This window comes from Ptychodera flava, chromosome 2 (genome assembly GCF_041260155.1).
Source record: "Ptychodera flava strain L36383 chromosome 2, AS_Pfla_20210202, whole genome shotgun sequence".
Taxonomy (NCBI): Eukaryota; Metazoa; Hemichordata; class Enteropneusta; family Ptychoderidae; genus Ptychodera; species Ptychodera flava.
In genome coordinates, this window is record NC_091929.1 from 19,387,514 (window position 1) to 19,404,186 (window position 16,673).

Genomic DNA, 16,673 nt, shown 5'->3' on the forward strand with positions numbered 1-16,673 from the left:
GACATTTTCAGTCTGTGGGTTCGTGTACACACCCAAAATCAACAACATGTATAGCAATGAAGTAGCAGAGTAAATTTATGAATATACTAGATTTTATCATTTTAAATTTATATTAATTATTAATAATTACAATAAATGTAACTAAATGCCTATAAAAACAAGTATAGAATTCTTATCGTGTGCTTAAAATATCCGCATTATCAGACTCAAGTAGTGTGGTCGCCAGGCCTGGCTGTGTGCAATCTGATTAAAATCAGATGTAGAGTACGGCGACGTCCTTGCTTATGCGGTATCATCTTGCTGTCGCCTCTCACTACAGAGGCGACAGCAAGATGATACCGCATAAGCAAGGACATCGCCGTACTCTACATCTGATTTTAATCAGATTGCTAGCTGTGGTGGGCCATAGCTTAGCTGCAATAATTGTAGCCTTGGTTGGCCGTGGGGCTTGGGCTTCTGTCGTGCGGCTCGTGCCTTGCCCCAACTTGGTTGGGGCAAGGCACGAGCCGCACGACAGATGGTTGGGGCAAGGCACGAGCCGCACGACAGAAGCCCAAGCCCCACGGCCAACCAAGGCTACAATTATTGCAGCTAGGCCATAGCTGTGTTTTCAGACGGGAGTCCTGCCTCTTACGGGCTGATTTTGACTTTTACGACTTTTAACCCTCCACAATGGCTAAAAATCGTAAAGCACCACAGCTATCTGGTCTCTACCGCATGCGCTTTGGGGACGTTGAAAGATGTTGTTTGGTAAGGGAGCCGTCATTATTTACGACCGGGGCGGGGGGGGTGTCGGAGGCCGAGGAGTCCCGAAATTTCGAGTAACCGCCCCTTGCCAACCATGATGAATTTGAGTAGGCCTAACCCCCCTCTGAACTCAGAAACTTCAACTGACCCCCCCAACTTAGAAAAGTTAAATACCAATACATGTATTTGTGAAATTTACAAAAATACAGCAATAGTAAAGACCTTTCAAATCCTGATATTGCCTGCTAGATTATCATCGCTTATCTCATGACGGTTGAAAAAGGAGAAATCAACAAAATACAGATATAAAAGCCCACGCTAAAACAGGATCCAACCGTACTGTTTAATTTGGATGAATTTGGAAGGGTTTTCACCAGGATATCTAACCGGGCAGAATTTGAAAGTACATGTACATGGGGGACACGTTAGAGGATGAGGGAAGAAGTGTCAGAGGGGGATGTCCCCTTGTCCGTACGAAAATTTTGAGAAATTGATATGTGCAATGGTGCAGTCTGGTGCAATCTGAGAGGTGTTTTTAATTTGCTTTTTTACTAAGTAAAAACTAACACCCCAAGGGGGAGAGCACGAGACAGGGGTGTCCCCCCCCTCTCGAATCGAAAATCCTGAGAAATTGATGTGTAGGCCTAATGGTGCAATCTGAGAGGTGTTTCAATTTTTTTCGCATTTGGTAAAATTGTTTGAAAATGACATTGAACACTAATATTTTTGTTACATTTTTTTGCATGATCAGAGTTTGAGTCACAATATTCAAAAACCAAACAATGACAATACATTTTGTTAAGAAACAGTTCTCAGTTTGTCAGGGATTGAAGGCAAAAGAATATGCAGGAATGGAAAATTTGTTACGTTGTTGTTTTAATTCTTCAGCTGCCAGCTTCCAATGAAAAGCCTGAATATGGTATGGTTAAATGTCAAAATGTTTATTGAACTGAAGTCAATTGAAATATATGCATTTGTAATAATAAATGATGAATTCACAACAGTTCAGTTTTGTCCAGGTCCTGTGAAAAATGTAAGAAATTGATGTGTGCAATTTTGCAGTCTGATGCAATCTGAAAGGTGTTTTCAATTTGTTTTCTACTAGTAAAGAACACCCCAAAGGGAGAGCACGAGAGAGGGGTATCCCCCTTCTCGCATCGAAAATTTTGAGATATTGATGTGTGCAGTGTTGCATTGTGAGAGGTATTTCAATTTTTTCGCACCAAAAATTTAGTAACCCCCTTCTTCCTCTCCAACGCCCTTGAAGTTCTCAATTTTTTGAGTGACCACCTCATATTCCTACGACCCCAGGCCGTAAGTATTGACGGCTCCCTAATATTAATACTCATCATTACTAGCCGAAAGACTTTAACCGAAAAAAATTTTATATTGATAAACACAGAAGACAATTAATCTTGAAAGCGTGACGTTGTTTTCATTTGTGAAAGACGATGGGTGTCCGTCTTGCTAGCGTCTGATACTCAAGGAGTAGGCCTAACTGCATAAACTTAAAGGCTTCCCGCAGACTTCTACATCCTTGACATGTACATTGTCAGCTGAACGCTGAAAGTGATTCACATTCAAACTAAGAACCGTCATCCCGCCAAATGATTTCAGGAGGGAGGAAATAGTGATGGTTAGTTTTGCTTTACACAGTGATTATGGAAATTTTCAATAGGCCTACAAATTCGATGTTTCAGTATAGTTTTTCCTTCATGGGGTTGTGCATTTTTACAGCACACGATGTTGGGTGTTGAAATGTCGCATTTGCATAGTAGATATCACCCTTGGCTGGCAAAGAGTGTTTTATCTGCTAGACGATGCGTAGACGCGATATCCTTACGTTTTTTGACATATTCTAAATACAGATTGTTTGGTAGGTCGAATATATTGTAGGAGCGAATTGATTCATGCATTTCTATTCAGTAAAGTCAATCTGCAGACGACAACATTCCAAAGCATGCCCCTAATAATGCCTAACGATATCTAGACAAAATCGAGAACATGTACAATCCGTTTACACATGCGGTAAGTCTACTTCTGACGGTGAACACAAACTTTCGAGGAAGTTATAAATTGCTTGTATTCCTGTGAGCGGAGTCAATTTGTTACCTACACTTCAAAGGCGGATGCAGGAGTAAAAATTCGTTCAAACAGGTAGTCGAAAAGAGTTGGGTGCTGAATAGTGCCTTCACGTTGTAGAAGCCCTTTCTAAAGTCAGGTGCAGCCAACGAACAATGCACTTTTAAAAAGGTCCTTACTATGATAAGATATATTGTGCATGACAAATAATGTGAACTGACTAATTTTAAGTCAAGAGGGTAATTAATTAGCTGTTCATAATTTGCCCTCCCACAGAAAATTTTTCGACTTACCCTCCAACACTCAAACTTCATTTTTACCCTCTCCCCACTTATTTTTGCCTGTTTCCCCTTCCCACTGTGAATTTTTGAAGCTCCCTCGCCCTGTAGCGAATAAAAACTTGCCAATTTCCCCTGCCCTGGAAACAATTCCCCTCAAACGTTTTTCGCCAAGCCCTGTCCCCAGGACAATCAACCGATATCCGCCCTGCCCTACAAAAAAAACTAAAATTTGCTCCCCTACCATCCTAAAAACATGTCCCCGGCCCTAGCAAAATTAAAATTTCCCCTGCCCTCAAAAATTGCTCCTGGAATAGCTTTTTCGATGAATAGCTCCGTTGGCTGCACCTGTAAAGTAGATAAATGACACTGTCTACCTCTGTTCAACTCGATAAAGACCGCTAAAGTAAACTATTCAGCGACGTACGATCTTTAAAGCTCTCTACACTACCGGTACGTGAAGTTCATATCTTCTTTCTTTGTTGGATTTTTACAAAGCATATTTTTTTGAATATTGATGATAAAAAGTGTTTCTCGCTTCTAATGTCTATGGTTCTAAACACTTTTCTAAATTTCGAACTAGCTAAGTTGATTAACGCTTTACACTTTAAGCTTTAACCCTTTCACCCCCAGTTCCCTGTATACAGGTCCAACTTTATTATAGAAAACAATGGATTTTGGACAAACCATGGTGGTGAAAGGGTTAAGATTTAGATACACACAAATCCAATTTAACACACTAAACGTAATATGGTTAAACTTTCAGAAAATGAGGAAAAATCCTCACATTGTTTTTCTCACACTGAAGGATTAATTATAGATTCGACCTTGGATGTAGACTGTTTTCCCACGTACATACATGCCAATCATCATTGTCTGTATACCGTGAATTCAAAGAAGAAACGATTATATAACGTTCGCACTGTAAAAATAGCGGACGCCAGACGCATAATTATGCGTTCAAAACTTCGATGTCGATGTTCAAATAGTGTTCATATTGTGTTAACAGCATGTTAAATATTATAAACGCTGATGTTCTAAAGCTGAACACGGTGTGTTAGTTAACGACCATTTCCTTCAAGTGTTCATACACTCAGCGATAGTGATTTTACAATACTGTGAAACAATTAATTACCTTTCTTCATCCACAGTTCATTGCAGTTTAATACCGTTTATTAGTATTATTATGAATGATCGCATGTCATATATATATATATATATATATATATATATATATATACATATACATATACATATATACACACACACAAAATGTATACAATGTGCCCTCCCGATTATCACCATAATGGCTTTATGGCAACCTCTGAACTTGGGCACAGAGAGTACGGTTACACATTGTTGAGGATTGAAATATGGACTCACCAGAGTGCTCTAATGGCAACGCGTACCATGAGCGAAGCATACTGCCAACAGTGAACGCCCCTTATTACGCAAGAGGCTGCAATGAACAGTAGATACGGTATGTAACAATAATAAACAGTAAACTGTAGCTACAACGTGTATATGAATATTATATAATATCATTATTTTATCGATATGTAAATGTTATGAATATTAATTGCGACGCCATTTTGTTTTATGGAACAAGTTACATGGTTTTATTACCCAACCTCTCCGGCACAAGAACGGCACTGGTTCACAAGGGTCGTTGTTTTCCTTGAAGTTGTTGCTTGAACGATATCGTCGTCGTCCAAAATCCCGAGACCTGGATCGCCTTCGTCTGTCTGAAACTAATGTTCGATGTCGTCTCGATCTTCTGGTGACAGGTGGTCGGTGAAGTCGGCAATATTGGTATCACGAGTTTCACTGTTCATCAGTCTGCAGTTTGGCTGGACCGTTGATTCCGTTTCTTCATCAGTAAGGTTAAACTTAAGTATATGTCAAGCATTGGCAAAATTCTTTACACTGAGATCATTCTACGATTAGGCTATCATGTAACAAGCGTCTTTCCAATTAACTGTCTTGATGCAATCGATCGGGACATCGTCTGTGTTTTCGATGTCTTTCTGCAGCATTTTGCTTTTTTAGTGACGTTTGTTGCGTTGAGTACACCTTGATCCAGCGGCTGAAGCATAGTTGCACGGCAAATTTTAAAATCACTTGTCTGTACTTGTTTGTAATGTTTAGACATGCAATTTAATAACTGTGCAAACGGAAATCGTGATGTTAGCTTTTGAGACATACAGTGAGCAGCGCCCTGAACACGGCTGTGGCCGCTCGGCTGTCTTGTACACATTATACCCAAGGTGAGAAAGTATTGGGAAAATAATTTTTTAAATTTGACAAAATAAACAGTTATTGGCCATCCTCGGGATTCAAACTTCAACGTAATCACGGGAATACTTTAAAAAATCTATCGATTTGCTTCCTACTTGTCTTAAGAAACACTACAAGGACGCTATCACTATTTGACCAAATGCAACTCGTTCAAAACTTACACTCTCTCTGTGTAAACATAATATGGGTCGCCGCCAGTAGAAATCGCGAATAGTGGTATTATAGAACAGAAAAAAACGAAAGATAAGTTACAGAATGCTCGACGCGCAATCACACTGTGCAGATTGCGGAGGTTCGATTACGCGAATAGCTATATCTTGTTGTCTATGTCGTTGTAGTTTGGTAAATTTTGTCATTTAAGAGGAATAAATGTCAGAACTAAAGTCAGCGACCACCATTTGACTTTTCCTGTAAATTATCACAAGTTTCACCTTATTACAAATGAAGGAAGACATTTGGTATGAAAAAAGTGTTAGAAATTTGCCGCGCTAACACGACATTGATATGACGCACCTACCTAGAAGACTTGGTTCAAGTCTGTGATTTGTGAACGCGACGATTTGTGTTCTGTTTCAATGTGAAACGCAGTGAGTGGGGTGACAGAAACTAACTCACTACTGCGCAGACTCAAAGGTTACGCGTTCAATTAATCGCAAGGAAAAACCTGGCCTGAGGCCTGGGCTGCTACATTTCAAGTAGGTTTGTATGAAATAGGAGAGACACAAGAGAAACTATTACAAAAGTTTTTTTTTGAAATTCACCGACTTGAGCCAAGTCTACCACCGAGCTACAGTCACGTGTTTTCTAAATATCCGCTCTGCGCCATCGTAGAGCCCTCGAGCGACGGATCTACCAGTCTAAGGGGAGAACCATTTGATTTCTGGGGATGGAGGAAGTGGGTATGGGAGCAATTTTTTCCTGTTAAAGTGACGGCAATTCTTTTTCTACTGTTAGACCTGCATCATCTTTTTTTTCAAATGCAGTAGCAGTGCAATTTTTTTTTATTGGTCATCAAGTTTGTAATGCGTTGTATATAAGGGAGCCGTCATTATTTACGGCCTGAAACTCCGAAATTTCGAGTGACCTCCCCCTTCGCCAACCATGCATGATGAATTTGAGTAACCTCCCTCTATAACGCTGAAATTTTGACTGATCCCCCCACTTAGAAAAGCTGAATACCAATACATGTAATTGTAAAATTTACAAAATACAGCAACAGTAAAGACCTTTCAAATCCTGATGTACCCTGCTAGACTATCATCAGTTATCTCATGATGGTTCAAAAAAGGTGAACACATCAAAATAAAATTCAAAGTCACAATAAAATAAAGATATAAAAGATCACGCAGTATCTAACCATATAGTATATTGTTTAATTTTGATGGATATTATGAGAGGGTTTTCACTAGGATATCTGACGGGGCAGAATTTGAAAGTACAGGGGGAGTACATGCGAGAGGCTCAGGGGGAAGTGTCACAGGGGCTTTCCTCTATCTTGCATGGAAATTTTTAAGATATTGATGTGTGCAATGGTGAAGTCTGGTGCAATCTGAGAGGATTTTTAAATTTTTTTACTAGGTGAAACTGTTAGAATACCCCAAGGGGGAGAGCACGAGAGGGGGTTCCCCTCTCGTATTGGAAATTTTGAGAAATTGATGTGTTAAATGGTGCAATCTGAGAGGAGTTTCAGTTTATTTTGCACACAGTAAAACTGTTTGTAAATGACATTGAACACTGATATTTTTTACATTTTTTGCATGATCAGTGTTTGACTCACAATATTCAACAACCGAACAATGACAATACAATTTGTGAAAAACAGTTCTGTTTGCCAGAGACTGAAGACAAATGAATACAGGAACGTAAAATCTGTGACCTTCTTGTGTCATTTCTCCAGCTGCCAGCTTCTAATGAAAAGCCTGAATATGGTATGTTTGCGATCCGGTGAGTGGTGTCATATTATAATTAAGGCATCGATGTAAGATCTCAGGGAAGATGCTATCTTTTGTGGTCAGAGAAACAAGGCTCACACATTGTATTTCATTGTTTGTTGTTCCTCAATATTTCATTGTCAGGGTACATCTGTTCTAACATATTCTCTAAATATGGGTTGTTTGGTAGGTCGAATGTTGTAGGAGCGAATTGATTCATGCATTTCTGGTCAGTAAAGCCAATCTGCAGACGACAACCTTCCAAAGCACGCCCCTAATGCCTAACGATATCTCGACAAAATCGAGAACATGTACAATCCGTTTACACATGCGGTAATTCTACTTCTGACGGTGAACACAACCTTTCGAGGAAGTTATAAAATGCTGGTATTCCTGTGAGCGGCGTTAATTTGTTGTCTACAATTTAAAGGCGGATGCAAAAGCAAATATTCGTTCAAACGTGGCAGAAGCCCTATCTAAAGTATATAAATGACACTGTCTACCTCTGTTCAACTCGATAAAGACCGCTAAAGTAAACTATTCAGCGACATTTAACGATCTTTAAAACTCTCTACACTACCGGTACGTGAAGTTCATACCATTCTTTCTTTGTTGGATTTTTACAAAGCATATTTTTTGAATATTGTAAGTTTATTAACGCTTTACACTTTAAGCTTTAAGATTTAGATACACACAAATCCAATTTAACATACCAAACGTAATATGGTTACACTTTCTGAAAATGAGAAAAAAATCCTCACATTGTTTTATTCACACTGAAGGATTAATTGTAGATTCGACCTTGAATGGAGACTGTTTTCCCACATATACATACATGCCAATCATCATTGTCTGTATAGCTTGAATTCAAAGAAGAAACGATTATATAACATTCGCTGAGTAAAAATAGCTGACGCCAGACGCATAATTATGCGTTCAAAACTTCGATGTCGATGTTGACAGCATGTTAAATATTATAAACGCTGATATTCTAAAGCTGAACAAGATGTGTTAACGACCATTTCCTTCAAGTGTTCATACACTCAGCGATAGTGATTTTACAATACTGTGAAACAATTCAATATATATATATATATATATATATATATATATATATATATATATATATATATATATATATATATATATATATATATATATATATACACCCAGGTAGTTACACTGTCAGTCAACTAAACCTGGACCCAAGTTCATATTATCCAATTAACAACAAAAGGAAAGAATGATCATCGTACAATTTGCGTTGCAGTTTATATTGAGGTTTAGATCACTACACACTAATGATGATAAAAAAATCTACAATGATAAGCCGGCAATACTGTTTAAACATACATAAACTCTTGACACTCCCCTATCCAAGTTTATATCAATTACACGTGTTCACTCCATAGACACTCTCCAGAATTGTTCAGGGTTCAGAGTCCACGTCGATCCTGTTGCTACGGTTACGAATTCCTTGATGTTCTTCCAGTTCGGGTGGAAAACTGATTCACACAAAACGTCCTCCAGACAGTTCTCCTTTGGGATTATCTCATTAGCAGTCCAAACGCTTCCGTCAATGGGTTGGTATGTCGGGAAACTAGAAGTTCATAAGCCATGCAAAAAGACAAAAGGCACTTACTAGTTACATAAGCTCTTGAGTCTGCAGATCATGGTGTCAGTTGGATCTTAATCCATGGCATGGCAATGCCATTCTAGTCACTATGTCAAGGTGGACAAATTCATTTCTTGTTGAACTATTGGTATTCAGGAATCAAAACAAAAGGTACAAAACTGCTAAGCAAATCAATCTATTACTATGGAAGCTTGAGATTCAGAATGGCTCACAGTCCAATTGGGAAAGCACATGGCCCCTCCAATCTGCCTCACAATGGGTGTGGTCTCAAACTTCAAAAAATACACCATGAAAACACGTTACAAATCCAGCATTGCAACAAATGTGAAAACCTACCTAGAAGTTCATAAGCCATACAAAAAGACCAACCACGTCGTCTTGGTTACAGGCAAGAAGAACTAATTCCCTTAGGCCGAATCTTTGCCCACAAAGCCACACCACTCCACGCAGTATCTGTCTGCTCGCAGTGGAGTGTGGGAGATAACGGCAATCAAGGAATTCCATCTGATTACTTAACTGTCAGATGGGATGGAAGATCAAATCACGTAACTTACTTCGTAACCGGGGTTACATATATATATAAATATATATATATATATATATATATATATATTGATACTGACGTATCGTCTACCTGGGGGAATTTGTGCGATGAGGTACTGGACGATCAACAAAGCAGAGGCTCACAAGGAGTTAGACTGGTATGAGGAGGGTTTATTGGCTTGATTTCACCATACAGTAACGTGCCCAGCAGGATCGTGTTCTGCTCTTTCTCATAAAATTCTCCCTTAAAAGAAGGAAATTACAATCTAATCGTACTGATTTACTAAAATGGTCGTACATTGGGCACAGATTGAAATATATTTCCATACAATGTTAAGGTCTCAAATGTACACCGAGTGATTGGTTCGCACTTAATTAAAGCCGGTTTTGTAACAGTCCTTTATTGTTCCTCAAGATATACTTTCTGTTTAAAGCAAGATATCTCCAGCCAGATTAAAGTTTTGCTGAATCACTGATACTCCTTGGACTCTGTTCATTTTGAAGTCCATTAAACTGCAAGGTGATTGACCTATAACAATGACTAATAAGATTCCGTAATCATTCGATACATAAGAGTAACAAGAGTAACAAGAACGGCACATGAGAGTAACAAGAACGGCACTGGTTCACAAGGGTCGTTGTTTTCCTTGTCGTCATCTTCTGTAGGCGGAGAATCGGCGTCTGTCGCTGAAGTTGTTGCTTGAACGATATCGTCGTCGTCCAAAATCCCGAGATCTGGATCGCCTTCGTCTTCTGAAACCAATGTTCGATGTCGTCTCGATCTTCTGGTGACAGGTGGTCGGTGAAGTCGGCAATATTGGTATCACGAGTTTCACTGTTCATCAGTCTGCAGTTTGGCTGAACCGTTGATTCCGTTTCTTCGTCAGTAAGGGTAAACTTAAGTTTATGCCAAGCATTGGCAAATTTCTTTTTACTGAGGTAATTCTACGATTAGGCGAGCTATGTGAGAGATTTGAAATCGGCAGTCTGCGCCCCCAAACTGCGCTAGCGCATTTCAATTTGCGCTATCAATCTGCGCTCCCATTCTGCGCTATCAAACTGCGCTCCCATTCTGCGCTATCAATCTGCGCCCCTGTTTTGCGCTCTCTATTTCTCCGAACCATATGTGCTGTGAAAATGACCCAACTAGCACAAGAACGTACTACGTCGATTATTATTTTCCTATTTCCTTCATTTGATTTCTTGATATGACATCGGATCGAGACATGGAGCTACAGGCGCATTTAGGGAGCTGCATTTAGGACCCTGGTAGCGAGTCCTGTATCATTGATGGCTGCCAGAACTACGTGGAGATAGAGTTGACCTTTCAAAATTCTGCCTTCTCGACATACACCTACGTACTTTTTTGACTTTCCAAACATGTAAACTACATGTATGAGTGTGATAGAAACGACACAACCACTTTACTTAACCACGTATCCGAGGTTTGAAACAGTCCCGACATTACGTCCCTCGGACTGGCACTGTCGCTCTACAAACCCTCGACCCGTCCGGCTCATTCATTGCCTCGGATGTGATACATTGTGGATGAAAACTAAATTATATGAAATATAAATATTGTAGAATCAGTAGACAGTCCCCTGTAAATCAAATAGGTGTGTACATACAGGTCCAGTAAGGTTGTACTTTCACTCTGCCGCTAGTTGACAGGTTCACAATTGATGTGATTGTGAGTGCACTGAACAGCTAGGACGTATGTGTTGTCATGCTGAACTGTGGCCCACGGTTAGTGGTTTTCAATGTTAAAACTCGTTGAAGTGCAAATATGTGCATAAAACTAGCCATTAAAGGATGACTGGTCGATGAAAATACGAAAACTTTCCATGCAATATGCAATATTCACACTGACACGGCTTCATCAACTGTCCCCGTACTCAAGGAAGATGACACGCGTATTTTATTCAACATATTCGGTCATCTATTTGGTAATGACGTAGCGCACGATCTCCTTCAAATGTTTTACTAGCCAAGCCTTTTTGAATGAGCTTACTGTTCTGACTGAGAATTTAAAATAAGTTCGAACTAAATTTAACTTATTCCAACTTAAAGTCGACCGTACATCGGTAGATCCTGCATGTACGCTTGGCTGACGGATATAGATCGGAGCACGGGGGGAGGGGGGTAGCCCTATATACCGGAAGGAAGTAAACCAGTTCAAGTGACCTGAAAATGTACTTCCAGACGCTTACAAGACGCTTGCGACACTTGATCTCGACCAACATGCCACGATTGTCGTTGCTCGATAATCCGGTCCTACATTCTCTCCAAAACAAAACGAAAACTGCCAGGACTTTCTTTTGGGGAAAAGTGTTTGGTCACATCGTACCGGGAAATTCCTGAAATATTACTAAAATGGCAAACTATCAGCTAAAATCGGTACAAGAACAGATATATCGGGGGTAAATAAAGTTTGAAAAAATAACAAGAGTCAATCTCTCCCGTCGTAAAGGGCGACAGGTTTACCGTACACACTAATCCAAACTTCCCTACAAATATCCGAGGCGAAACAAACATTTTTTATTAACACAAACAATCGGATAAGAATGTAGGAACACATTTTTGAAACGAATCAAACACAAACTCGACACAAAAACATTTTGGATAGTTAGGTGGGGAGCCTCTTTCACACTTTATACATTCGATTTTACTACTTATTTCTGCCTAGCAGATTTAAGTCGAAAGTGGGCAAACCCGAGAATACCCTTCAGTATCCCTCATCTATCATCACGAACGCAATAACAAACCATCATTACAACAATACAAAAAAGTGGCGGGAAAACATGCTATGGCTATCACAGGGTGAAAAAACGAATTTATGCCGTATAAGTCGACCCATAAATGATCCATAAATTGTAAAATGTGCGTTTATGCAAATTTTCGTCCGATTTACGTCAAACATATAACGAAATCCCATTTAGTACAATTTTATGCACATTTTTTTCGGCTTAAATGAACAGTCTGAAATGCACAACTTTGTAGCGCTCTTAAAGGTAATGAAAATACCTTCAACATCAAGTATCACATTTTCCTGTGTCATTAAATAGTAAAATTGACAACGACGGATGGTACTTTAAGATGTTATTTCTGAAAACAAACAAAAAAGATCTTCTATATGGCAGCATATACGTGGAAAATTAAATCCTAGGTTGAGGATAAATGCGACCTTTATGTTTCACGCATATTTGTATACAAAATCTACTTTTTGGCGTGTAGTTTTCGGAAATGAAGAAATAGAAAGTTTTCTCTCCTTTTCAGACCCTAAAGTTTGTAATTTTAACGGTAATTTATAAAATATCCAAGTTCGTTTCATTTCGTACTTCGGTATATGTCTCATGAAAGTGATCATAAAGGCACCATAAATGTTTTCTAAAAATAGTCATGAAAGTTTGACGAAACTTGTGATAAATTTGTAATCCATGTTTGCATTGTCAAGATTTTATATGATCTTTTTTAATGTAGACCTAAACGGGAGCCATCAGTTTCTCTGTCAATATAAAATCTTTCACGATTTTTGCAAAAAATAAAAATTTAATTGCTTAATTAATGGACAAATATCTGAGCTGAACTTTGTAAGTATGATTTTTGTTCTTCGTGCCGGGATCGATAGGAAATAGGGATAGAATATGAAGCTGCGCCACGCTATCGATGTACAAATAAGTTACTACATGATTAAACCAGCATAGATAGCAGCAAGTTTCCGTCACAAACGTAAATATATAAATGACGGTTTTACACAAACATAAATGCACACATACAACTACACACACCCACACAGACACTGATGATCGCTACAGAGAACACATGTAGCGTGAAACTCTGAGTAACGCCTGCTAAGTCCTGTTTTCTACTTGTTATCAATTATATATATATATATATATATATATATATATATATATATATATATATATATATATATATATATATTCTCTCTCTCTCTCTCTGTTTGACGTCATCGTATACAAGTGTTTTTCGCGGAGCCGTACAGCTTCGAGCCAAAGGAATGAGTTACCTTCGTACAGTTCGTAACATAATTCTATTTAATGACTGTTTCCAAATTCTTAAAATGTTCATTCAGGGATACAAAACTGTTGATTTGTGTAGACCGATTGACTCTGCTTTCTACTTACAGTTTTCCATCACAATAAAATCACAAGTTATAGATTTTTAGTTATTTATAACATTTGACAATCACGAAGAATAGAATTAGCAATTTCTTTCCTGTACAGTGTGGAGCTTGTTTGTGTCTCAAAATTATGGTAAACTGTAACAAGTGTGGTTGTTTAACGTACTTTATTATGTTGATAGCATTAAATATACAGAGAGAAATGTCGTTTCATCGATGATGATGATGATGATGATAATAATAATAATAATTAATATAAGTATTATATAGAAATAATAACGCGAATAATAATAGGTCCAATATCCGTGAAAATTTCACCATAAGGGTATTTTGGGTCGAAAAGACCAAATATGTTATCGATTTCACTGCCCCATATTACCATGGTAACCATTTTAGGGGTTGAAAATTTCAATTTTTCTAATATCCAATGAAAAGTTACTTTGATTGATATGAAAATTATCTAGCGGGGGGAGTTCGGGTCAGAGAACACAAAAACCAGACTTATTTTAATGTTTTTAGTTGCCATGGTAACTATTCTGGGATTGAAAATGTTACTTTTTCCCGAATTCCTATTAAAGAACTATTGATTGATGTAAAAATTGATAATAAGGGTTTTTCTGGTTAGCACACCAAAAAAATCACACTCATTTTAATGTGAGATGTTTCTATGGCAACCATTCAGGAGTAAAAATTACAAGTTTATCAAAGATTCCATCTAAAATCCAGGAATCAACAGAATGTCTTATATCAAAGGGATATTTTGGGTTAGAAAGACCAAGTATCCAGTGTAAAAATCCACTAATCAACAGAAATATTATACCAAAGGGTTATTTTGGGTTAGAAAGACAAAATATGACATCCATTTTTACTGCCCTGTTTCCATAGTAACCTATTTGCGTTTTAAAATTTCAATTTTTTTCCTAAGTCCATTAAAAAAAAGTAATCCCAGTTACTATGCAAGTGCTCTCCTAAGTGTATTTATAACAGCATGAACTCCATGTTCATTTTTGTTTTATGTTGCTATAGTAACCATTTCGGTAACCATAGTTGTTTTATTTAAAACCATAGACCCTCGAGAGGGTCTATGTTAAAACATAATTCACTGTTTTTTATTTATTTTATGGATTTCTAAGAAACAACTTTTAACATTTGTTCTATAATAATAATAATAATAATAATAATAATAATAATAATAATAATAATATTGTAATTTCTTTGCCTTCATTCTGGAAAGAATAATAAAGATGATGTATATTGGGGCCATTTTGGTCAAAATTATGTTTTCCGTTAATTTTAGTGTGTTAGAATTAATTTTACATAGACCAGAAATAATTTTTCAAGCATTTTTAATTGTGTTTCATGCAGTCATCCCAAATAAGTGTTATATAGTATATTACTAACTTATTATGCATTTATGGAATTAAGTTTATGCCTTCAAATTAATTTTATGTGCTGAAATTAATTCTACTAGTATCCGAACCCAATCCTCCTTATCACCCAATGTACCATTATATTTATCACAAGCAGTAAAAGTAGCGCACACTTTTTTGTTTTATTTAAAACATAATTCACTGGTACTTATTTATTTTATGGATTTATAATTAACGACGTGTAATATTGTTCATTTTAAAATATTTTATTTTGATTTCTTTGCCTAATTCAAGGAAGAATAATGAAGACAAATTATTTCTGATTGTTTAACTAAAGTAAAATTATGGCCATGTAGTGGTGCATTATTTTTTGTGTGACCTGGCGTGACCCCATAAACTCTATGATTCTGATGATTAGCTAGATCTCCCCTTTCCATGGTAGCAATGGCTAAATTTGAACATGGTCCCTGTATACCTTTAAACATTTTTAAAACCCAGCAGGCCAAGACAAGGGGAAATATTACAAGGTAAATGTTTCATGTTTAATGTTGCCCAGAGCTCGAAATTAACTTTTTTCCCTGGTAGTCCACTTGGGCAACCATATTCTGAAGTTGGTAGCCTGGTGACACTGGCTGGTAGCCCATGCATATTTTAGATCAGGGGTACCTTTTTTCGTTAACCAGACAAGAAAGAGATATTTTACAAGGTTCTGCCGATGAAGTGAATATTCTAGTCTTTTGATGTGTATACTTGCACACCTTTAATGCCCAAGGAAACAGGTGTAATGGACGATAGTGGAACTCAAAAGTTTTGTGACCTATAAACAACCCATTCGAGCATTCGAACACCTCTTTTTCAGAATTCCCACAGCTTCAATGAACTGTTATTAGAATTTTATATAATACTTATAGCCCCTAAACTTGTAATAATAATAATAATAATAATAATAATAATAATAATAATAATAATAATAATTATAATAACAGTAGTAACAAAAATCAGAAAGCAGCGACTTGAGAAAATATGATATTACGCCATGGCTCCAATCCTTAACGTACTACCGCCGCCTATCTTAGTATTTTCCCTTACTTTCGTTTAAGTTGGCCGATTCCTTCTATCAGTTGTGGCGGCCTCTAGTGTTGTAATTTGAACATTGTCCCGCAAAGCTGGAACAACTAACATTTCAATAAGTGCTTTGAAAAGATATCCAGCCGCCATTATGATTTATTAAAATTTATAACTTATTAGTGAAGTATCTTTTGCAAAATTAGTGCCATTATCGTGCTTTTCAAACCAATTATTAAAGGGGACAGCAAGTAGCTTAGGCTTTTGATTATTTTTTTTCATTTTTTTGTTTTTGTATTTAATTACAATTTCTTCTAAAGTATGTTGAAACACTTACGATTAAGCTTGTCAAAATAGCGTCTTTAGATGTAAAATACGTCATATTATTGTTTACACTTCAATTATCAACAAAAACAATGCAGTTCTCATGTTCAAACTACGTTTTTCTCGAGGGTCTATGGTACATCCAAATGCTTTGGGGAATAGAACGCCAGAGTTGAAAGAGATATTACGGTACTTAACATTGACAAACAAAATTAGTGAAAAAAATTAAAAGCTGCAGCTACTGGCCCGAGTGGA

General features: G+C 37.4%; 1 long non-coding RNA gene across 2 annotated transcripts in view; it reads left to right on the forward strand.

Moving 5' to 3' along the window:
* The first annotated feature begins 4,863 nt into the window (after positions 1–4,863).
* Positions 4,864–16,673, forward strand: part of LOC139116372 (uncharacterized) — a 39,992-nt gene continuing 28,182 nt past the window's right edge. Inside the window, exon 1 of one of the 2 annotated variants that reach the window (XR_011548285.1) lies at positions 4,864–4,985. This is a non-coding gene — a long non-coding RNA (uncharacterized lncRNA). Of the gene's footprint in view, positions 4,986–10,270; positions 10,408–16,673 lie in introns of those variants that run through there. The other variant, XR_011548284.1, reaches the window with a different exon arrangement.